Raw genomic sequence first — 24040 nt, 5'->3', positions numbered from 1 at the left:
TGTTGTTTATTGTGTACATTCTGAATTTAATATGGATAACCTGTTTAATATGCAGGTTTTGAATACCTGGATTTTTTGTAGGCTTGTAATAATTAATCACAGGGGGGAAAAAAGCCCTTCAGCCACCCAGCCCATCTGCCAGAGCTCTGTAAAAACCTTGTTTCTATATTGGATTTGAATAAGTGGTTTATGATCAATAATTCAGTCAGGAGGTTTTGACTTCTTCAGCCATACAGATGGCACTTTGAATATGGTCAGCACTCTTTGCTTGAGCAATGATTACGATTATATATAATAATCTAATTATTATTAATTATTATATTATATTTTTGAATTACTATTTATAAAATTAAAACATAATATAATAATTATTAAATTATTATTTAAGTTATTGCTTGAGCAATAATTTAGATTATTATAGATAATAATTATTCTAATTTTCTTTAATAAATGTGCACGGTGTCAGTTGTCTTCCCATAAGCACTCCTCTAGTAAATTGTAATCAAATAACCATTTATGTGGAGACCTGAGGCAATGGTGTTCCCACTGTGTTAGAAATGCTTTTTGAAGTGTCATAAATATGGGATATTTTAGTCTCTTGCAGTCATTTCTGTGATGTTTACCAGAATTTTCATTTGGCTTGAAAAGAATTGCAAAAATCTGGCACCGTTTTGTTTTAAAAACTGATCCYTGATGGTTTTGGATCTCTCAGCGAGTGGGACCCAAACAAATGTAGTTATAAACCCACAATTTAAATCCTTTTGTGATTGTGAGCAATTTGCCTCTAKTCCATTGAACTCCCAGACTTGTTCCCAAGTTTATTTCTGTAACTGCTGCTCTGGAAATGTTTATTTTTAGGGGCACTTTGAATACAATTTTTGTTCCAATTTGAGATCTTCACAGATTTTGAATATTTTTTTCATCTCTTTTAATGAGAGAAATGTACCTGGGTCTTTCATGGAGAGACAAATGTGTGTGCAGTGCATCAGCAAAAGAGAAAATGCAAACAAACAGAGCTTTGGGGTTGTTTTGGGTTTCCTCGGTGTAAATCTCATATTTTGCCTTCGCCCTGATTGTATGGCTCGATTCACTTTGCCAACCGACCCACAAAGCTGTGAATATTTATTTAGTGCTGCTCCTAATAGTTGTTCTAATAGGGAATTATTTGGGTACAATGAGGGACATTTGTAAATGAAGCAGATAAGGCCTTTGGCAGACAAGGAGTGTTTTGTTCAACACAAGAATTCTATTGTCCACTGCTTCAGTTGTCAAGTGCCTGGGGAGCGCAGGATTTATGATGATGTTACAATGGCCCTTTCAGAGGGGACTCTAAGAAGCTGTGAGATTCCGTTCCTCTGCTTTTCAGCCTCTCAAATCTTTTTATGGTGGCAGGACAATGCCGGATTCAGCTGCTGCCTGGGCCCCAGCACTGCCCATTTCACATCAGGCATTGTGCAATAATTTCCATAGTGACAATGGGCTGGGGGGCTCTTTCCCCTGCCCCAGCCACATTTCCAGGCTGCTGGAGTTGTCACTTTGCATAAACCGCCTCTGAAGCCACGGCTTCTTTTACCCCAAAAAGTCTTGTTAGGCCGGGTGGTTTAAAGAGCCACTGTRGCAAATCTGGTTGGAGCATTGGAACTGTTTAATGGATTTTTTTGTTTTGTTTTGTTTTCTTGTAATTATAATTGGACTTTGAAACGGCCTTTTGTAAATACAGCAGTTGGGGGGGTTTGGCTCTTCTCCCTTTTGTAAGTGTTATAAAGTTATTAGAACTACTGAAGGCATGTTCAGCTGCAGAGAAAATTAGAAATAAAAACATGTTCTACAGTAAATAATAGGCATCTGATAAAGGAAATAGCAAGGGAAATAAATAGGTATCAGATACCTAAACATCAATTATTCAGCTAAATTGTTCTGTCTACAATCACAAGAATCGACATCATGCAGCAGTCTTTAACTGTGTTTTTAATAAAAAATAATATCTGGAGGAGTTTCTCCTTGCTTGACATTAATATGAAGATTTATTGACTTCTAATAATGGCAGAAAATATAAGTTTGTAACCCCTGATATCTATTGAAATGCAGTGTAACTGAAGAATAGAAGCTGTAATTGAAAGTAAAATTATTATTTATTATTTTTTATTATCTACTATTCCTTAAGATGCTCCCGGGCCAGCCCACTCTGTGGTCCCATGGCTGGTGGTCAGGTGAACACACAGGGAGGAGCTGCAGGTCAGCTGGGGGACTGGCAATGTTTGTTATCAACTCTCTGATGCCTGTAAAAGCAGAAGAAGAGCTTTAAAAATGAGCTGGTAGGGATGTGGAAGAGAACATTTTGAGAAGTCCTTACCCAAGAAACTGCAAATGTCTTGGGCATCAAGGAATCTTGAGCTGCAAAGTGATCCATAGGGATGTTTTCTGTAAAGATATTGAACAGATTATCAGAATGAAGGAGTTTATTCAGTTTCAGTCTTTTCAGTCATTCATGTGAATTGTGAATTAGTTCAAAAGGGTCCTTTATGGAAAAAAAACTACTGGCAAAATGAATATATTTCAAAATGCCACAGGTACTTCATAGCATGGGTGTGTGGAGGACTTTTATAAACCAAATGCTTTTATGTTATTGGCTCAGTCATCACACAAATCATCACAGAGCTTAACCTTGGCAAAATCCACTTTTTGGATTGTGTTTTTATAGCTAGGAATGTGTTTTTATAGCACATGTATTCCCAAATTTTTAAAAGGGAGCCAATGTATTTGCAGTTGTGAGGGGCCAGACTTTATTTCTTCCTTTGATGGAGCAATATTGAATATAAAATTGTGCAACATTGAATATAAAATTGTCAGCCAATGCCTGTTTCCTTTTCAACACTTTGCTGGGAACTCTGAAAGCTGACCTGTGCTGCTGAGCTGGGTTTTTTGCAATTAAAACTTGGTTGGTTTAACAGGAATGAAAAGTGGGTGTAAAATGAAGGATTGATATAGGCGAGGCATCCTTAACAACTAAACACTGCAGCAAATGACTGATTTGGATCTATCAGCCCAAATTACAGAGGCTATTTTGAAATATTTAGTTCTAGAAGTTTTCAGTTAATAAATTTGAAGGTACTGGGKAATCTAACCTGGTTTCCTTGGCTAGAATGGATCCTAGAATTCAGTTTCTGCTACTTAAGTGTCTATCAATGTCTCAAATGAGCACCAAAAATWCAGTTTGTGCACCAATAGGTAACAACAGATCACACTGAGTACTTCCTTTGCATTCAGACTCATTAATTWTATTTTATCTATATTTTACTTGTGTGGGGTTGTGTTATCAGAAATACCTGGGATGAAGAGACTCTGCTCTGTGAAACTGGGACCATCCTTAATTTACCAATTCCAATTCAGGGAAAGCCTTGCCTCCCCTCATGAGAGATGATTCAGAGGGTTTCTTTTTGCTTCTGCTCCTTTCTCCAGACTGGATCAACTTCCTGCCCCATTTATGAAAGGACTGAAACAACTACAGATGAACTTGCAGGCAGAGGCACCTCTTACCTTTTTTTTTTTTTTCTTTTCTTCAGATGTTTTATTTTAGATATTTTTTTCACTACTCTAGCAGCAGTTCTACTTCCTAAAATAATCTACTCCCTTTTCCATCATAATGGTAAACCCACTAATTTTCTAATATGCCTTCATAGCACTTAAAACTGTTCAAAGCACATCTTGCTGGTTAATGCCATCTGAAGCTGTTACTTTTTTCACTCCAGTGTGTCTTGTCTTGGATAACGTTCCCAGAACAGATTTTTTTCCACAGATAACAAAAAAAAAAAAAAAAAAAAAAAAAAAAAAAAAAAAAAAGTGAAAGAATTTTGATATGGCCTCAAGCATTTTAGTTATGGGAACACTGTAGTAAAAGTGAGTGTGATAAATGTTCCAGGTTGGATGGGGCTTGGAGCAGCCTGGGGTGGGGGAAGGTGTCCCTGCCCATGGCAGAGGGTGGCACTGGGTTATMTTTAATGTCCTTTCCAAACCTGGCCATTCTGGGATTCTAAGGTAAAGATTATTTATTCATTTTCTCCTTGAAATATAAGTAGCATTTAATTGTTTGTCTTTAGCCTTTCTTTAGGCTGGTAGTTCTGAGGCCAGGCTTGACTTTCCTTTTATTATGGTGCCAGCACTGCCTTGGATTTCAAACAGACATTTTCCTYCTTTGCAGGCAGAGCTGCAGTAGTGGCTGAGTGGCAGCAGAGAGCTGACAGCGTGTCACAGGCTCCTGGAGTGGCATTCCAAATGTCTGGAATATGCTACATCAACTGGCAGCAGGTTTCCAGTGGGTGAAGGTGAGTCCTGCATCCCAGGCTGTGATACCCTGAAGGATGGCAGGGATCCCTGGCTGGTGCTCTGTTTCTGTAGTGTTTGCAATGTTTGTGCCTTAGAGGGAACATTTCTGCAGGGACTGATCCTTCAGGGGCTTTAACCAGAGGTCCTGATGCTGTAGGATACAGCCCATCCTTCTATCKCTGCACTGCACAGTTGATAAAGTACATACTTGGAATCCCTTCTGTTTAATTTCTTGTTCAAAACATCAGAAAATTGCTTGAAAATTCGCAGCAGTGGAGTGSTGATGTAAGAATTTTTCTAATATTTACGTTTACAGCTAGAAATAATCAATCAAAAAGGTTCACACTTTGCTTATTCTAGTGAGGGAGTGATTAATTCCATGTTTGGGCTCTTTCTCTGATATTGTGTGCAGTACCACTGAGCTCACTGTAACTKCTCAGAAWTGGKTTGGGAAAAGAATWTAGTGATGACYCTTAGGCTTCAGAGAAGGTGRAAAGTGGAAATAGAGCCATRTGGGGAATTCTARACCTAAAATTTGTTATATCTGCTGYACAGATGCCTTGAATTTTTYAAATCCTCTGTACTTTCAATTGTGCTKTTGCTGTGATTCCACAGAGGTGAGAATTGCCCACTTAGAGGAGTGTCTGTTGTTTGTTTTCAAGTTTAACACAGAAACAGATCAAATGTGCTATATAGCAAACATGTAAACACTGATTTTAAGAGATTCAAAGGTAGCAGGAGCCCACCTGAGTTCKGCAGGATAAAAAGTACAATGCCAGGATATTAAAGCTCTTTGTCTTGCTGACTCATTCACAGTTTTTACATTCAATTCACTCAAGTCCTGCTTGACTGACACTTCATTTCTGTGAAAGTGTCCTTGAATGACAATTATGTGATTTCTGGCAGCCAAATGGACCAACACTCACACATCCTCACAGATGAGTGTTTGTGGTGCCCTCAGACCTGGGAAGGGACACTGCAGCAGCCAGGCTGGATGTGACAGGGACACCAGCAGCACTCAGTTTCATTTAGTTCCTCTGCTTCTGAGCGAGGGCAGAGCCCAGCATGGGACATTCATGTCCTGTCCAAACACAAAAYCACACATTTTGCAAACAATGCTCAGTTCTTGTTCAGATCCAGCTTTTCAACAGAATGATTCTAAAGAGGGTTTGGTCTGAAGACTTCCTGACTAGGTTTCAAGTTCATTTCTGGGTATCAAGAAGACATTGAGAAAATATGGGAAATTAGTTCTGCATGTCTCTGTTCCATGAGACAACTCACAGTTCCATGAAATTGAGTTACATGAATTTCCCCACCACTTTTTCGCCTCTTTTGGCATTTTCTTGTCTCAGTTCACAGTTTAGTTCAGGGCTCTTTCTACTCTGCTTGTTCTTGGCTTCAGAGATACTTCCAAACAGACTTAATTTTTAGAAATTAAAGGACTGTGAGGAATAAGCTTAAAGGAAAATGTGAAGGCCCATCACTCTCACTAGTGAGTGAGATAAGTAAATTTAACTAACTGGGTCCCTGCCCCGGTTTCATCTGACAAACTGTTGTGTCTTTTTTGCATAGACTTCTTTGCATTTCAGAGTGAAAGCAAATAATTTCTGAAATAAAGCTTCCTGCAGGGAGACTGTGGGATGTTCCCTCTGCTTGGAGTGTGAAGTGTCTCCATGCAAAAGAGGAGGAACAAGAGCTGCTTTTGTTGATTATCATGTAAACCTTYGAATCCATATGCTTCCTAAATTCCCTTCCCTTCTTTTGAAGGATCTTTCTTAAATTACTTCCAGCTGTGCCTGTTCAGGAATGCAAATTTCCTGTTACATTATCTGGATAATGGCAGAGTTGAGGAGGTGAAATATTCCTGTTTAACTATTGTTCATGGAACAAAGAGCAGCGGGCAGACAGCAAGGCCCTGCTGGGCTGGAGCACAGCCCTGGCTCAGTCACTGCAGARGGTGACCAGGGGCTTCAGGAAGTGGGAATATCCTGACTGGAGATTTCCTGCCTGTGCTCCTTGGGTTTTCTGTACTGAAGTTCAACACAGACTGAGGGTAAACACAACAGATCCACATCCCTTTAATGATGTTACACTGTAAAACTTTCTACATGAATAAAGGGTGTACAGGATCCCAAAAAGGATATTCAAGGAATCCTAAAATCACAGGATCACAGAATGGTTTGGGTTGGAATGGAGCATAAAGTTCATCCCATCCCACCCAGCCATAGCAGGGACAGCTCCCACTGTCCCAGGCTGCTCCCAGCCCCAATGTCCAGCCTGGCCTTGGGCACTGCCAGGGATCCAGGGGCAGCCACAGCTTCTCTGGGCACCCTGTGCAAGGGCCTGCCCACCCAAACAGGGAACAATTCCTTCCCAATCTCCCATCTGGCCCTCTATCAATCTGAACCCATTCCCCGTGTCCTGTCCCTGCAGTTCCTGATGCAGAGCCCTTCTTCAGGTTCCTGCAGCCCCTCCAGGTCCTGGCAGCCTGTGATGAGTTCATCATCCAGGATGAGAAACTGAAGTTCACTTCCTGAATATACAAATTGCTGTTGTATAATGCACACTCTGCCTCTTTCATATGTAACATTTAATTCCTGTGTAGAAGGACTGTAATGGGAAAACCAGGCTGTTCCTGATGTACAGAGCAGATCTTGGAAGGAAATTCCTCTGTGGTTTTGTTTCTGCACAGATGGATGGCACGTGGAAAGAAAATTAATTTTCACTTTGAATCCCCCTGTCCTGCATATTTAACCAGGCCTACCTGTCTGGGCAGAGTGCTCCCTCTCCAGTTCCCTATTTTATCCTGTCTCACACCTCTCCCTTTGCTCCTCTACAAATATSCATTTTTATCGGTGTTTAAAACCTGAATTTTGGATTCTCAGTGCCAGCCCACGGAACAGACACTCAGCACAGCTGCAGGATTAGCTCATGACGTGTGTTTTAGGAGGGATATCAGTAATCTAAATGAAAGAGGCTCACATGAGAGGGCAAGAGCTCTGGTTTTAGYAGGATGACACTCCAAAGTACAGGGAAAGTGGCTCTTGAAGAAAGGCCTGAGAGGGAACTGTTGGGAAGAGTAARACAGTGTCATCTCACACAGTCTGTGCAGCGAGTGGAGTCTGAATTGATTACTTCTGCTTTTTTGGTTCTCCTCAAGACTTGCTTGAGCTGAAAAACCTTTGGAAATACCGTTAGGATAATTATTAGGCACATTCTGGTCAAACAGGTACCAAAGAAAAATGATTATTATATTAGAAATTAGAAAGACTTAAAAGRCATCAAGGGGGGAAATACATTCATGCTGTATTTATAGTCTCAATACCTCCTAAAATGGACATTTCAGATTCTTCTGTCTGCATTTCAATAATGATTGTTATAATTATTTTCATGTTTCCTTGAAAGAACCTTGAATGTAGGAGAATGTTGRAATGAGTAATTTGTTTTTGTAACTAATGAACTTGTACCTGAGCTGAAATTCACCTCTTGGTGACAAAAAGTTTGTTCCAGGTTGAATCCTGAAATAACTGAGTCATCAGAGACTCATCTGTGCCTTTTCCCAGCTTTGTGGGGAATCCCAGCCCTGTCTGGGTTGCAGGGTGGAGCTCTGGAACAGGGTCTGGAACAGGAAACTCCTGAAATCCCCCCCGGGCATGAGATTCCCTGAGGACAGACTGCGCTGCACAGGCTGCAGAGGAGAAACAGCATTAAAATTGATCATTGACTAAAAAACTCCCCAAAACTCCAATCATTGTGGGTCAAAATAAATAATTGGAAATACTGAAAATTATGCTCTGATACAATGAATTTCTGGTAGAAGTTCCACAGTTACTTTAAAGGTGAGAAGTGTGAACCAAAAGCTAATTTAGAGTCTTTCAGAAACAAATTTAGTGGGACTTTATGGAGAGAGCTGTTGTCAGCTTTAACAATAAATAGATGTATATATAATATAGATACATATATATATGAAATATAGCTGCTCACTTTGGCCTTTAATAAGGATGATGATGGTGATCATGGTGATAATAATAATAACAACAACATCTTTAAAATTTACATTATAGTGTCTCCAAGAAAAAATACAGACAGCCAGGGCTAGAAAAAATCAACACAAGAGAAAATAAACATCTGGCACATATATATTACCTACAAAAAGATGGCTGTGCACTTGGCCATTCAAGRTTTCATATGCAATAAAAGCTGTCTTGAATTCTGCTCAGCCATCAGTTTGCTCTTTCAGAAAGGGACCRATTCTGTAGGCTATGAAATAACCCAAAATTTAGTGTATTTCACTCTTTTGAGGTGTTTAATTCAAGCCAGTTACTGCATTTTTGCCCACAATTGAAGAGTAACTTCTTAAAAACCATTTCAATATTTTTCAGGAGCACTTGCTGAATTAACCGTGCCACAGCTGCAGTTTATGTGGCTCTCCCCATCTGTATAAACACTGATAAAGACACACAAGTAGTGATTGGTAAAATCTAATGTATTGCAGAGGTTTTTCCCTCTCTCTTCCTGACAACCTGCATTTGCGACCTCTCAGTTACTTTTATTTCAAAATGGCTTTTCAATTACATTCTGCTGCTGTAGGGGAAAGCTTTTTGACAAAGGCATGACATAAACCATTTCTATTGCAGCTCCATCATAGTTCCCACAGCCAAACTAGACTGGACAGTTCATTAAAAAGAAAAATTAATAGTACAAGGTTGGAGGGAAACAATAACAGATTATGACTGGCCTGTGGCAGCCCACTGRATTCATGTAGTGGAATAAAAATGATTCCCTTGTCTCATAAATGAAGGTTCGTTCCAAGGTTTTAGGTGAAGTCTCCACTTCTGTTCCTTTTCAGGAAAAAGCTGCACAATTCCTGGTCTTTAAAAGCAACACTTGTAATTACTGCAGAATGATAACGTGGACTCTTTGGGATGGAAAGCACCCATCTGATAATCATTGAATGCATAATGATAAATATAATATAAAAGAGGATGGCATAGAACACAGCACACTAGACAGCTGCATTAAAGCAAAAAATAACCCTCTCAGGGCAGAAGGGACAAAATGAGGATGGAGTCAAGTCAAGCCTTGATCCAATTTTTTCTTTTTCAAGATAGTAACTATTTTAGACTAGGCTAAATTCAGTGTGCCAGAGCCAAAGTATTTGTGATTCCATGGCAGTTCTTTCAGTCTGCTGCTGCTACCTGTGTGATTTATCTCTTGCTTAAGGCTGTTCTTAAAGGTGCAACCAAGTCCYAAAGCCTCGTTCTGGATGTGGCTGCACATTTTCCCCATTTTCCTCGGGGTTCCAAGGCTCAAATTTTCTGTATAACTCYGGTAAATGTGGCAAGCACACAGATTCAGACTTCAACGTTGTAATGTGAGTTTCATTATATCAGTGCTATAAATTCCTGTCTCAGAAGATATTTCAAAGAATATGGGCTCTGGGCTGCATTAGCCGTTTCTTTTGGCCAGTAGCCACAACCTCCTAATGAATTCAATGGGGTAACGGGAGAGGCCAGCAAAGGGGGAGTCTGAGCCARCACAACATTTGGAATCAAAAGCAGGACCGACCCTGAAGGGCATTTTCTGGTTCTGTTTATGCACACAATCTTCTTTAGAAACAGCAGCCTAAAATCCTGAATATTCACGGTCGGGGGGGGGGAGGGGGGGGGTTGTCCCCCTGTACTTTTGCAGGTTTGTCCCAACTTTTACAAGAGAGCTTGGACATTTGGCCTCCAATTCTCCCTCCTCTCTCCCCAAAATAGAAAGGCAGATTATGTAACCCCCAGAGTGTGGCCACAGTGAGAGGCCTCCTGGCCATGCTGGCTCCGTTTCGTGCTAGCAGCTCTGTTTTSTGAACCAGGGCTGCGCTGGAGCAAAAATAACCACCCAACCAAAAGGCTCTGCCTTGACCTCCYGAGCTGTGCTCGTACTTTCTTGCTGCAGGCAATGTGGATGAGTTGCAGCACTCTGAGAAGGAGATATTCCCATTTTTCCGGGGAATGTGCTTGCACAGACCTTTGGCACTTTAAGGAGCTGTTCATCCCAAGGCTGGGGAGATGTTCATCCCAAGGCTGGGCCCAGCTGCAGCCATCACTGCTCTGCTGTCCTGTCTGAGAGCCCAAAGGTGCCTCTGTCCCCTCTGCCGTGTGTGAGAGTCAGCAGGGAGCAGCCCCAGCCCAGGGAACAGCTCCAGGGAGTCACAGGGGCTCCCTCCAGCAAAGGCTGTGCTGTGCTGGCTCCCACTAAAGCCACTGGTGRCCCCCTGGTTGTCACCCCTGTGCTGCTCYCAGCATCAGCAGAATGGCACAAAASTTGYGTGTGCAACAGATGGAATGGCACTTTTCTCCTTGGAGGTCTGCAGTGATTTGGGTTGCTTTATTTTTCACAGATATTGAGATAATCACATTTTTAAGTGGGAAAACTTTTTGACAAAGAATGGAATGGTAATGGTTGTTTTAATAAGTCCAAGCAGGGGCTCCTCCTCTGTTGGGYCAGGTTTAGGGTTTTCCAGGTTGCTTCTGCTCCCCACGTTCTGTCCCCTCCTGTCAGCACCCTGGGTTTGCTCTGAGCAGCTCACACAAGGCTGACACAYTGCCTTTTGTCCAGCTGAGTGCTCTTTACCTGTGAGCAGTTACCTGAGTTACATCCAGGTTTCAGTACAGGCTCCTTGAAGGCTCCATCACTTTATTCTGCTGCAACTTCTGACCCAAAGGAACAGAAGTTAAAAGCCAAGAATRTTCTGTTAACCTAAATTCTAGACAGTCTGAGCAAGGAATTATCACTTCATTCACACAGAGCTCTTACACAGAGTTATGCACAGTTAAAAGTGGTGCACAGGAGCCTTCCAGTGTCTGCCTTTCCCTGGTGTCCCCCTCACCATCAGCTGCCTCAGGCAGAAGTGTTAAGGCAGGATGGGGATGGAGGGCCCTTGTCCCAGAGAATGCAGTGGTGGATCCTTCTTCCTGCCCCCAGAGCTATTTTTACATTTCTAACGTTATTTTCCATAGCCATTTTTACATTTCTAATGTTATTTTTCAGAGCCATTTTTACATTTCTAATGTTATTTTTCTAGAGCCATTTTTACATTTCTAATGTTATTTTTCTAGAGCCATTTTTACATATCTAATGTTATTTTCCAGAGCCATTTTTACATTTCATTTTTTTTTTTCCAGAGCCATTTTTACATTTCTAACGTTATTTTCCAGAGCCATTTTTCTGTTTGCAAACCTGCTCCTGATGCTGTGCTCTCCCCTCTGCCCTGCAGCTGCCCAGGACAGTCTGTGCTGCTGGAAAGGTGGATTTTCYGTGGGTTGAGCATCACCCTCTGCTCCCTGTGTTCTCCCTGACCCCTGTGAGCTCCCAGGCTGCAGTGGCCCCATGGCCCCACCATCGTCCTGTCCCTGACTTTCAGGTGTCCTCTCTCATCCTGTGCTGTGTCCTGCTGCACTTTGTGGGGGTGTCACGGGGAATTCATTCTGTAGGGACCAGTGCATTGCTATTTTTACCTCTCCATACCCAGAAACCTGCTGTGTTACAGCACAGTCATCCTGAGCAGAGCAAAAAGCCAAAACAAATCAGGCCATGGCCRCTTGGTTCTTAGATAATCTGTCACAGCCAAATCAATTACCCAAACCCAAGGCCCAGGCAGGCAAAGGAGGTGCTGATGTTCCCTGAGAATCCAGATGGGTTCTGCTGCCTGTGCTGGCAGCTCACACCAGCTTGGGCATGCACCAAGCAATGGTAACACCATCCTGAGGGCTTACAAGGCTCTGAAATTTCAACAAATTCATGTTAACACCTGGAAAATTATTTTTTTACACTATTTATGAAGCCCCATTATTAAATAAGCATTTAGTAAACATTCCTGGTAGCAATTCTTAGCCCATCATTCGTGTCACKTATTGTAGCTGGGTTTAGTTAAAGCTGTGCTTACAAACATAGCACAAGTGCCTGTGTGTGACCTTCATAATGATTCCTCCTGCCTGTGATATGGATTTCCATTCCTTGGGCCTGATTCTAAGCTCACTTGCTGAAGCTTGTGCCAGAAGGGGCTCAGAAAATTTGCACAAAGAGTTTTTTTTTTAAAAAAAAAGAGATCATGTTAAGTTTTTTATAGCAATGTTTACCCTGTCAGACATCCATTGGAACAAGAAATATGTCTGTCTGCTCCCAAAGATGTTCCCTGTTCTTGGATGAATCCCCAGATCCAGTTTCTCCAGCTGGTGCCTGTCTGGTGCTTTATTCCCTCTGACCACTGGATTTCCAGGAAGCTATTTTTATTGTCCTTTTGCTCACCCTTGTGTGTTTTTATGTTGAAACTACCAGGTTTGGGTCTTCAAAGTGGTGAAAAAATAGAGGGTTAGCTTTGCAGACAAGCACTGAATGACTGTCCTTGGATTTGTTACGGCAAAGGCTCCAGAAAGAAATTCAGATTCAGATCCATGTGGTTATTCTTATACAACCTTATCTTATATATCAGGGAGATTTAAAGGACAAGGAGGATGGGAGTGTTCAGCATCCCACCTAAAGAAAAACACGCCCTCAGAATGAAAAAGCTTTTAAATGAAAAACTCCGGGTTCTCTGCAATGTGAACAAACCCAGAAATACCAGGATATGAATTCTGTGAAGTCTGAGGTGCCAAACTGCACCAGAGAACAAGATGAGGCTTAGCTCAGCTCATTCTGCTCATTAAATTAGTGCTGCTTCTCAGCTGTATGGCAAATTCCCACAAATAATGGGGGAATCTTTAGCAAAGGTAAAAGAACTTAACCTGGGGAAAAAAAAAAAAAAAAAAAAAAACCACCTGGGGAAAAAAAAAAAAAAAAAAAAAAAAAAAAAAAAAAAAAAAAAAAAAAAAAAAAAAAAAAAAAAAAAAAAAAAAAAAAAAAAAAACCCAAACAAAACTCATGGCATGCTCAGCATACTTCACCCAACAATTTTAGCCTGACTTGGAACCAAAGCCAAAGTACAGCTGAAACATGAAGTTACACATTTGGCAGTGTGAAGGGCTCATTTGCCTCCATCAGGGATGTAAAATTCACGGGGCAGAGTTGGGAGCCAGTGGAGCTGATGGATTGCCACACACAGATCTGCTCAGCTCCAGTCTGCACAGCCTCCAGCACCATGCATTTATGGACAATTCCACTTTGGACCTTCACTGGATCATCAGTCCTGCACTTACAGCCCCCCCCATTTTGCCCACCAGCTCTTGTTTTAACACTGTAATTTTACCTTCCAGTTCTCACCAGCCCTCTTGGGCTGAACACACAGAATTTAAAAGCTTTCTATTGACACAACTTCCATTTCTTTCCCYCTGCACTCCCAGGACTGTCAGCAGTCATTTCAGCTTGTTGCTTATTTCAGCTGTGAAGTAGACTTTTCCTTCACAAAAACTAAAAAGGTCCAAAGTTTTTGAGTATTTCATCCTTTTTCCAATGAATGTAGCAAGTACCAATGTTTCTAGAAAGATTATGTTTGGTGACAGACTCTCTCATCTCTCTTTAACCTAATAGTTCCTTTTCCAGAAAAAAAACAAAAAAACCAAAAAAAACAAAAAAAAAAAAAAAAACCCCATAATTACTCCAAGAGCAATTTATTTAATTACTGTTATGGGAGACTTCAAAGGAAATTGGTTGGATGGAAATAGTGATATCACCCTAGCAACATTTTGAAAAGAACATTTTGGTAGAAAATATGCTGAATGTAAGGACATGTTTAATGTGGGGGAAAAAAATGTCTAATCCTGTTCTGGTGAATGGAGCTTTSAGGATTTTTTAGGTGYGTATATATGTACATGTGYGGGGGTTCTTTATTATTGGTTTTTRAATTTATTTCACTTCTATAAATGTAAACTTTTCCCTTATACTTGCCTCATATTAAGGTCTTTTCGTAAAAAAATTAAACTGTTGTCGATCTGGCAGTTCTATCAAAGGTCAGGTTTTTCCTCCTTCTTTTTCACAAACTCATTTTTAAGGGCACTTCAGGGATCTTCATTAATGAGAAAATGGTTATTGGTGTGCAGGGTAAAGCTTTACCTGACACAGGTTCCTYCACATTGCAGCACTTTTATATTGTCCTGTTGGTTAAAAAAGACACTGCTGGTGGAGGATGCAGGATGGGATTGGTGTTCTAGGATATGAGATATACCCTGAAATGGGCAGAAATAGCCCTGGGATATGCAAATATACCCCTGGAATACATAGATATGCCACTAGGATATGCAGATATACCCCTGGAATATGCAGATATACCCTGGAACGTGCAGATATACCCGAAGATATACAGATATACCCTTGAAATGTGCAGAAATATCCCTAGAATGGGCAGATATACCCCTGGAATATACAGATATAGCCTGGAATACACAGATATACCCCTGGAATGTGCAGACATACCCCTAGGATATACAGATATACCCCTGGGATATGTAAATATACCCCTGAAATGTTTTGATATACCTGAGGATATACAGATATACCCCTGGAATGTGCAGATATACCCCTGGGATATGTAAGTATACCCCTGAAATATTTAGATATACCCAAGGATATACAGATATACCCTGGAATATTCGGATACACCCCTGGAATGTGCAGACCTACCCCTGAGATATACAGATACACCCCTGGAATGTACAGATATACCCCTGGAATGGGCAGAAATAGCCCTGGAATTTGCAGGAATACCCCTGGAATGTGCAGATACACCCCTGGGATATGCAGATATATCCCTGGAATATACAGATATACCCCTGGAATATGCAGATGTACCCCTGGAATGTACAGACATACCCCACCAGACCTGATTATTACACCCTGAAGGTCAAGACTTGCCCTTGGCACCAGAGAAATGGTGGCAAAAGGWATTTATGGCCTCAAAACACCTAATGAACTTCCAAAATACACTTAATTAAAATTGATTCATAGATTCAGCTATGAATATCCCTCATTTAATTTTAAAAATACCCGGTTTTAGCCCATTTCCCATGACAAGCTCTCTGTGAAACATCAGWTTCTGACACTGGCATGCAAAAACAGATCTAAAATTTGCTTTTTCTGCATGATAGCAATGGCACCAAAGATCATTCCAGCTGCAGCAAGGCAGCCTTAAATCTGTTGTTGYTACTGGTTGTGTCAGGAGAACAGAAATGAAATGTTTTGTCACAATCATCTGTAATTACAGGTCAGAAATAGTGCCAAGCCAGAGTCTCTGGGATGTGTTTGTGGTTCATCTGATCAGTCAGAAAAATGTAATGAACAGGTTTAACTCAAAATGAGTTATGCTCCTGAAAAATATGCTGAATCATTTGTCTTTTTTTAAAAAGGATCTGTTGAATGAAAACCAAATTTTAATTGCAAGCTGACACCAGCCGGTCTTTTCTGTGCTATTTTTGTTCCCTTTTTGTGATATTATTGTATTTATTCGTATATTAGCATCTGATTGCATCACCTTAGCACCTGTTGCTGGATTTTTGGGTTTGAAACATAATGTTGGGAATAATATGAACACTAAAAATCCAGATAATTCCTCTGATTTGTGCTCAGAGCAGATCAGGAAGCCAGAGGGAAGTTGTTTTAATGAAAGTGGTGTTTTCTTTGTGCTTGTATATTTGGTTTTTTTTAGGTTAAATGGAAATATTCTRTGGTGACTAATTACAGCAAGACATTTCAGAACAGGCTCATGCTAATGTTGTTTTAATTATGATCTTGTGATTTAATGGTTTGCAAATAATAATAGAAATGGGAAGATTTKGTCTTTTCAGCTGCAGCCTCCCATTAGGTATTCCAGCCAGTGATGGTCTCCTTTATTAGTGCTGTTGAGGCTGCTTTAGGAAGGTGTTTGAATATTCTGAGGTTGTTATCTCATGCTTCCGAGCCAAAATTGGTCTCCTCACAGACAATCTCTGCCTAGGCAAAAATTAATTATTGATTCAATTTTTCATTCAGAAATCTCCAAGTGGCTTTTATGCTCTTTATGGAAGAAATTAGTGCTAAACTGGACTAGTTAAGCAAGCTATCAAAAAAAAAAAAAAAAAAGAACCTTCCATGGGCATGGCTGAAGGATCTGAGCTCTTCCTTCTGCAGCTCCAAGAAAGCTGGGGCAAGGAGAAGGATCTTTGGTTGGAAATTCAGCTCTCACCTTTCTCTCTTTAACAAATGCATTTGTAAAAGAGGCTCTCAGTAATTGCCAAAGTTGTCAGATTTTATAAAGATGGATGTTGCAGAGGCTGTGAACCTCTCCAAAGGAGAGGCACGGTGTGGAAAGCTTTCATCAGGAACTTTCCCCCTTGAGGGAGACCCAGCTGAAGGGGGCACGGGGATTGAGGAGTCCAGCAGGATTAAATTCCAAGTGGAAAAATGTTTTGTGGAGGAACACAGTGGCCACACAAAGACCACCCAGGATGYTTTTAGTCTGGCATTTCGGCAGCACTGCTGAAGCTGCCTCTGAGATGAAGCTGTAAGGGCACAAGCACAGACTGAATTTAGATTTCTGGTAGTGTGGGGGCTGCCAGCCCTTCAGCAAGAGCTTACAGATCCCAGCAGAAATGCAATACTGGCTGGAATTCTGTCTGCCTTGCTTTGGGAGCTGAACAGAGCTGCCTGCAATCATTAGTTTTTGATAGGTTTTCACCCTTTAATCTTGCCTTTCTGTCTCATTTCTGGCGCAAACCAGAGAGACCATCAGTCACAGCACAAGTGTTACTCAGATATTCATACACATCAATTCTCAGGGTGAAAAATAATCAGGCTTGGCTTAGCATGTAAGCACAGCATTAGCAGTTGCAAGGAAGTTGCCTTCAGTTGTCATTTCTTTCCTCCTCAGGGTGTCACTGATAGCCACTTACACAATACCAAAATATTGAGAGAAGCATGGACCCGGCTGCAGCCTGGCTGTCTCTGAGCATCCAGGGAATCATGAGGATCCCAGTTTGTCTGAGAAGCACAAGAACACRATTACTATTTAAAATAAACTCCACCAAGAGCTTAGTCATTACTTGAAATGACTCTATCAATCACCATGTTCTTTAATAAGACTACCTTTCTTATGCTGGTTGTTTTCCTGTAGAGTTTATGCTTAAAACCAGACAGCCTCTGTCACATTTATCTTAAGTGGATCTCCCCAGGGCAGCAAGTAAATGTAAAACTCTGTTTACAGCCATTTTTCATTTCCCAAGCCTTTTAATATCACTCTCTCAGGCTTATTTCTGTGTCATTCACTTCACAATGTACTCAGTTGTCTTCCTGCTCTGCCCTGCTTTGTATGATGTGCTGCAAGAGGCAATCTCGCCCTTCTGAATGAGCACAAATGAAATCAAAGCTCGGGGAAAATGCCTTCCATCCWGGATGAATTCAGAGGTGGATCCTGACACCTCAGGATGGTGATTTCTCTTCCCCTTCCCTGCACAATGACTTCTGTTTTCAAAGCGCCATCATTTGCTGGTTTGGTCTATGGTTTCATAACACTGAGTCTCAAAGCTGCTGCAGGAAAACATGGCTACGTTTCAAAAAACTCTTCTTTGGAGCAGCTGGGGATTATTGGCTTTAAACATCTCAGTAATCCAATCCACTGCTATAAAACATAATTTAAAAATTTAAAGGATTAAGATTTCCTTTCACAGGATTCTACACAACTCAGAATAGGGTTCTACAAAACTTGCTTAGCATTTTTGAAGCAACTTCTATTGTCAAGATGAAAATCACCAGTTCTGTAAAGATTCCATTTCTGTATTTAGTCCATACAAATCTTGCCATGACCTAGAATTCCTCTGTGGTAGGATACCTCTAGAATATTGGCTGTCTGCATACCAAATATAAAGTTATATATGAAGTTTTATATATATACTTAYGTCTGCAGAACTGTAGCTCAGATTCTAATCCTTTACCTTGCAGTGTAAAGTGCTCCCATGCAAAACACAGAACATGAACTGGGGGAGTGTGAGGTGCTCATTATTCAGTGCAATAACTAAGAGATTTTTTTCCCCCAAGTATCTTTAAATATGAAGAATTTCCTTTTCTGGACTAAGTACTTTTGTCTCATAAGACTAATTATGTTTTGTGAATGGCACAGAAAACTTTATATCAATTTGCATTCAGATGAGGGCTGTTTGCTGTTCCCTCCAGAGAGACYTGGAATGTGCTTCAGCAAGGAGAGGGACTCAGGGCTGCACCAGGGCTCACAGGGAGTTACTGGCTGTGCTCTGCTTTAGAATCACACACTGGGAAAAATGAGATTTTCCAGTTACACCTACAGCAGGAAAATCTTCTCCTGTATCAGAGAACAGAGCTCTTGTCATCCAAACAAAAGATTTTTTTAAGAGACTGGTGCACAGTGGCCTTTAATCCCMGAATGGTTTGGGCTGGAAGGGACCTCAAAGCCCATCCAGTGCCACCCCAGCCAYGKCAGGGACAGCTCCCACTGTCCCAGGCTGCTCCCAGCCCCAATGTCCAGCCTGGCCTTGGGCACTGCCAGGGATCCARGGGCAGCCACAGCTTCTCTGGGCACCCTGTGCCAGGGCCTGCCCACCCAAACAGGGAACAATTCCTTYCCAATATCTGCTCTAAAYCTACCCYCTGCCATTCCCTGCTCCTGATKCCCAGGAAATACAGAGATACAGGACAGACCCCGGGGCTGGTCACAGTTGTGGGGTCAGTTTGGTACAGAGGGAATCCTTCACTTTTGAATTCTCCTCTTTCACATGTGATGAGTGAGGCCCATGGTCCTGGCACTGAGAGGGGGAACTCTGTGGGTGCCGTGTCCCAGTGCTGCCCTGTGAGAAGGGGCTCATGTGGGGAAGCAAAACTCCATCTCCAGTGGGATGATTTCCTGATGGAAAGACACAGAGAGTCCTGAACTGCTATGGTGCAGCTGAGAGCTGGGGCTGTCTCATCTCCCAGCTCTGTTCCCAGTTTTAACTTCTTTAAAAATTGTGCTTTTAAAGTAGACTTTGCAACGCTGACACTCCAGTGCTGCACCTCCCTAAATTCTGCTTAGCAGTGCTTCTGTCAAGGGCAATTCACTCTGGTTCTAGTTCCAGTGAAACAATGAAATAATCTTAATTTGAGTCTCGTCCAAATGTAGCACACCTAGAATTTAAAATTTCAGCCATTTTCAGGACTAAAGGGCTTATTTGAAGAACTGTTTYTTGCCATGTGTGTCATGCAAACTGAATGTGCTGGAAAGCAGTTCTTGATAGGTTGCATATTTTTTCGTAAATAAATGAGGGCCCTTCTTTTGCAYAAGTATGTTGTGAAGTTTGAGCTAAAAGCTATTCAGAGATAGGTCTGATAATGCAGAATAGTTTAAAATTTAAAAAGTAACTGAGAGAATTAAGTTAAATGTGCAAGGTACTGATTCCTGGTGTGTTCTCTTGTTCCATAAACAAGGAACAGGCTATGTGTTTACATTTTTACACCATTTTCTTGAAACGAGTAAAGGAAGAGAACAGCATTTTGTTAAACAGGAAAAAAATTAAATGTTAAATGTGGAAGACTGACTTGTTAGGGCTGAATAGTTTTCTGTAACAAGAACTAGTATCCTTCAAAAATCTTTTCATATCAATGTACACTGAATTTCTTGAAAATTGGCAGGGATCAGGGTTTGAATGCAGCAATCTCCAGCAGAATAAGGATCCATGTCAGACTGAACTCCTCACGCACTCATCAATGCACAGGAGTAACGAAACCCTTGTGCACAGAACTCTCCTCATCCCTCACCTCGTGTGTTTTATTAAAAACTCCCAAAGCAGTTAAATGTGTGATATGCCCTAAAGATTAACCAGTATAGGCTCAGTGGGACTCGAGTGATTATTTGATCTGTAGGTCTGTTCCCTGCCTCTTTCCCTGCTCGTTTTCCATGGCCCCGATTGCAGCATCCAGGGAATGGCCGTGCTCCGCGCTGAGTTCAACCCCAGAGTGGGAGCCCTGGGCTGCTCACAACAGCCCCAAACCCAGGGCAGGAACCTGGCCAGGTTCAGGGGGGCTTTGCAGAGCCTGATGTCACGGAGGAAATGTCCCTGCCCAGCTGGGGACAACCCCTGGCCACTGCAGGTCCCTCCCAGGGCTCATCCAGCCCTGCCCCTGATGCCTGATCCAGCTCACCTAAAACAGACTGGACAGAATTGAGAGAATCCAAAGCCGTTTTGTTCATGGCAGTCCCTTCAGGGCCATCCAGGGCAGTCCCAGCCCAGCCAGGGGCTGCACCCACAATGGACAATGGCTCACGGCTTTTTCACCCTTTCTCACTTTTGTCCATTTGCACATCGGGATTTGCTGAATCCTCCAATTGCAGCTGCAGCCAATGCAGTCAAAAACTCCAACTTGGCTCCCCCAATTCTCTGTTCTTTCCATCTCTTGGGGCCTGGCCCAGGGAGGTGTCCTTGACTTTGGGGCTGCAGAGGAATTGTTTTGTGTAAAAATGGGAGRGCAGGAGCTCAGCACTGTCTGTGGAGTGTGGAGTTAAACACTGAAGAATCACAGGGGTACAGAGACATGGAAATAGAGAAACTGAAATCCTGAGGGATCATCACACCCCTCTGCCCAAAACTCAGACACTCTCAACTCCAGAACTAATATGATCCAATATTTATTCTGTCATTAAAAAGCTATTCATTTCCTTGTCTGATGATAAAATTATGGTAAAATAAATCATTCATCTTCTCAGCTAATTCTAATTACAGCTAAAATCTCATTTAGACTGGGAGTTTGCTATATTTACTTGATACTTTTGCAAAACATTTCAGAACATAATCATCCATTATTATATTGCAACACTGTGATCTTGGCTGCCTTCTGCCAAGTGTATTCCTGAGAACAATTGCTATTTTAATGCATCATCCAGAAGTTATGGCCTAGACAAATCAGAAAAATTGTTTAGTCTATTATAATTTGGCATATGGTCATTTAATAGCACACAGGAAATCATCAAGAACGTTGGGGATTATTGTTGCTATAAAAATAATGAAAGGAATTTAAAGTTGGCCAGACTTCACTTCCGCCGCTGCTCTTGTCATTGAAATCATCTCTGCTGCCTCTTTATTTTTTGCTGTTTGTCATCCTGGAGTCATTCAGATCTCTGTGTGGAGCACACTGTCTTTGTAGAGGAGCTGGCTGCACTGTGGTTTCCACGTGGATGTGGATATATCACTTTTTCAGGTTTAGGATAGATGTGTTCTTAATTGAACTCTTAAATGAACAGCAGATTTCCATTAGGAATATTGATCAGTATTATTTTCTAACACTAGAAAAACTGATTTTCTGGTGTTTAAATTGAAGTGGTGAGTTTTGCGTTAGCAGTTACAAGCACACAGCACAGCCMTGCTGTCTGTGCAGCTGGAAATGCCCAGCAGCCCTTTCTCACCATTATTTAGGGACTTTTTTATTTCCATGCAGACATTTTGGTACACACTTCCCCATGCAGGTTGYTTTCCAGAGTGTGGACTAGACTTTYTTTTAATATTTCTCAGTCCTGCAAAACTCCACTGATGAGCTCACACTCAGGGGTGTGCTGTTCATTGGCCTCGCTGATGAGAACAGAGCTTGTGTGGTGGCTGATTAACTCCAGTTCACCCTTTATCTCTGCATGGAGCTGGAGCTGTTATTCAATACCAAAATTGCCAATATTTGTTTGTACAAAGTTAAAAGGTATTCATGGAGTTTTTCCTTTGGAGTACAAGCCCATCTTAGTTCAGCCAAGTCTGAAAGTTCCTCCCCAGGGGCAGYTCCGATCTCTGCTCTCTGTGAGGCTGGAGATCAGGAAAGGTTCTGCTGTCCCCAGAGGGTGCTGGCACTGCCCAGGCTCCCCAGGGAATGGTCCCAGAGCTCCAGGAGCCTTTGGACAGCGCTGCCAGGGATGGACAGGGGGGATTGGTGGGGGGCTGGGCAGGGACAGGGGATGGATCCGTGATCTTTGTGAGACCCTTCCCATTCAGGACATTCTGTGTTTCTATGAAACTTGGAATCTGCTATGCTCAAGGAAGTGGAAAATATCCTTTTTTACAGATTTTTTTGGGAAATTTGGAATTTCAAAATGCTACGTTGTGCAATTTTAAACAACGGTGGAAAAAAAATCTGGATTTTTGTTGTGGGTTAACCCCAGCCAGGAATTAAAACACCACACAGGCATCGCTCATTCCCTGCCCCTCCCCAGGGATGGGAGAGAGATCTGGAAGAGTCAAAGTGAGAAAATTCACAGGTTGAGATAAAGACACATTAATAAGACAGAGAAGGAAGAAAATAATTATAACAATAATGAGGAAAGAATTAGAATGTACAAMACAAGTGATGCACATKGCAGCTGCTMAGCACTCACAGGTTTCTGCCCAACAGCTCCCCAGTTTGTGTGCTGAGCATGGTGTGGAATGCTCTGGAATGTCCCTCTGGCCAGTCTGGGTCAGTTRTCCCAGYTGTGTCCCCTCCCTSCTGTCTGTGCCTCCCCTGCAGCCTCCTGAAGGAAGGACAGGAGGAGCTGACAGGACCCTGACTCAGTACAAACAGCTCAGCACCAGCTCAGACTTTGGTGTGTTAGCAGCATTATTCCCTTCCTAAATCCAAAACACACCCTGGAGCAGCTACCAGGRGGARAATTAACTCTGTCCCAGYCAAAASMAGGGCAGTGCTGCAGTKTGGCCAAYTRGCCACTGAGATTGGYTTTGCTGTAGTTGAGGAATGTAATTTATGGTCAGAAATATCCAAATAGCTCAGATATTGTGATTTTTATTTTTTTAAAAGATTGGAACCATTCACAGCAAATTAGTCTGAAAGATCAGTGCAGTGCCTGACTACAAGTGCTGCACACAGAATTTTCAGAAATTCACTGGAGCAGCAGCACAGCAGCTGCAACAATTGCCATCCTCACATGTGTATTCCAAGCTTTCAGGATTATGAGGTATTTTTCCCCAAGAGGAAAAGGTTTTCCATGTTTTCTGCTTGAAGTAGAAGGAAACTGTTGGCTTTCAGCAGCTGAGTTAATGTTGAAATGTTTGAAATGTTTTAAGTAGATTGTTGGGAAAACAAAGGAAGATAAAAAGAGGCTGGATCCCATTTTGTTAATGCTACTACTTCATTTCTTGATAAAGTTTCTTTTAGCTTTAACTTAAGAGCATCTTGTGTATCTTTTAGACTACAAGTAGTTCATAAAATTCCAAACCGTAGCTGGTTTCAATTTAAGTCATTTCACAGCCTTCAGTGRAAGCCTGTTGATTTATACTGTTTTAGGTTTCCTGAGGATAGGAGTCAGAGGTTTTACTGCTGGAGTGAGCACGATGTGAGCGAGCAGAGCAWGAAGTCCAGGAGAGCAGAAGGGGCATGGGGAGGGCAGGGACACCTCAGTGCAGCTGCAGCTCCAGTGACAGCCCATCCCACCGGGCACAGCCTGCAGAGCCAGCCTGGGACTGCTGCGGCACACAGCTCTCTGCCTTTATCACCCAGACCAGARCCAAGCGCTGCAAACAGCCTCAGGGCTTTGTTCTCAGCCCAAGGGGAACCTGGTCAGGCCAGAAATCCCAAACCCCAAACTGGGTGAGCCCAGCAGGGAGGGGAGGGGAGGGGGGTATTGTGTCCCTGTGTCCCTGTGCCCAGGTGAGAGCCCACGGGCAGAGCTGCCCCAGCCCTGGGGCCAGCACAGGGAGGAGCTGGAGCTGCTGCAGAGAGCCCAGAGGAGGCTCCAGGATGAGCAGAGGGATGGAGCAGCTGTGCTGGGAGGAAAGGCTGGGAGAGCTGG

At 42.1% G+C, this 24040-nt stretch overlaps 1 protein-coding gene across 1 annotated transcript in view; it reads left to right on the top strand.

The window, feature by feature from the left end:
* CDH11 (cadherin 11) overlaps positions 1-24040 on the top strand; it is an 86045-nt gene that overhangs the window by 37968 nt on the left and 24037 nt on the right. Inside the window, exon 2 of the mRNA XM_057372658.1 lies at positions 4199-4322. The gene's annotated coding sequence lies outside the window, so the exon portion shown is untranslated. The remainder of the gene's footprint in view (positions 1-4198; positions 4323-24040) is intronic.

The sequence above is a fragment of the Malurus melanocephalus genome, unplaced genomic scaffold (assembly GCF_030028575.1).
Source record: "Malurus melanocephalus ecotype Western Australia unplaced genomic scaffold, MMel_1.1 scaffold_176, whole genome shotgun sequence".
Classification (NCBI taxonomy): domain Eukaryota; kingdom Metazoa; phylum Chordata; class Aves; order Passeriformes; family Maluridae; genus Malurus; species Malurus melanocephalus.
Note: the sequence above shows the minus strand (reverse complement) of the source record. Positions and strands in the feature narration are given on the sequence as shown.